The sequence below is a fragment of the Eimeria mitis genome, genomic scaffold (assembly GCF_000499745.2).
Source record: "Eimeria mitis Houghton genomic scaffold, Emh_scaff1796, whole genome shotgun sequence".
In the NCBI taxonomy this organism is placed as follows: Eukaryota; Apicomplexa; class Conoidasida; order Eucoccidiorida; family Eimeriidae; genus Eimeria; species Eimeria mitis.
In genome coordinates, this window is record NW_013570115.1 from 9,801 (window position 1) to 10,182 (window position 382).

Consider the following 382-nt stretch of genomic DNA (forward strand, 5'->3'; position numbering starts at 1 on the left):
TGGTGCAGCAGCAAGTGGTGCAGCAGCGGCAGCTGCTGCAGTAGTTATAGCAGCAGTATCAAGCGATGCTGTCGCCGTAGTAGCAACAGCAGCAGCTGCTGCAGCAGCTGCTGCAGCAGCAGCAGCAGCAGCAGCGGGAACTACAGCAGCAGCAGTCACTGCAGTAGCAACAGCAGCAGCAGCAGCAGCAGCAGCAGGTGCTGATACTGCTGTTGCAGCAGCAGCAGCAGCTGCTGCTGCATGGTGTCGATATTGTTGTATTTGTTTGTTTTTTTTTGTTTGTTTCTGCTGTCTCCTTTTTGTCTTTTTGTCTCCTTAGACCCCACACACAATCTTTTTATTCTCTATGCAGCTACAAACTCAATATATATATATATATATA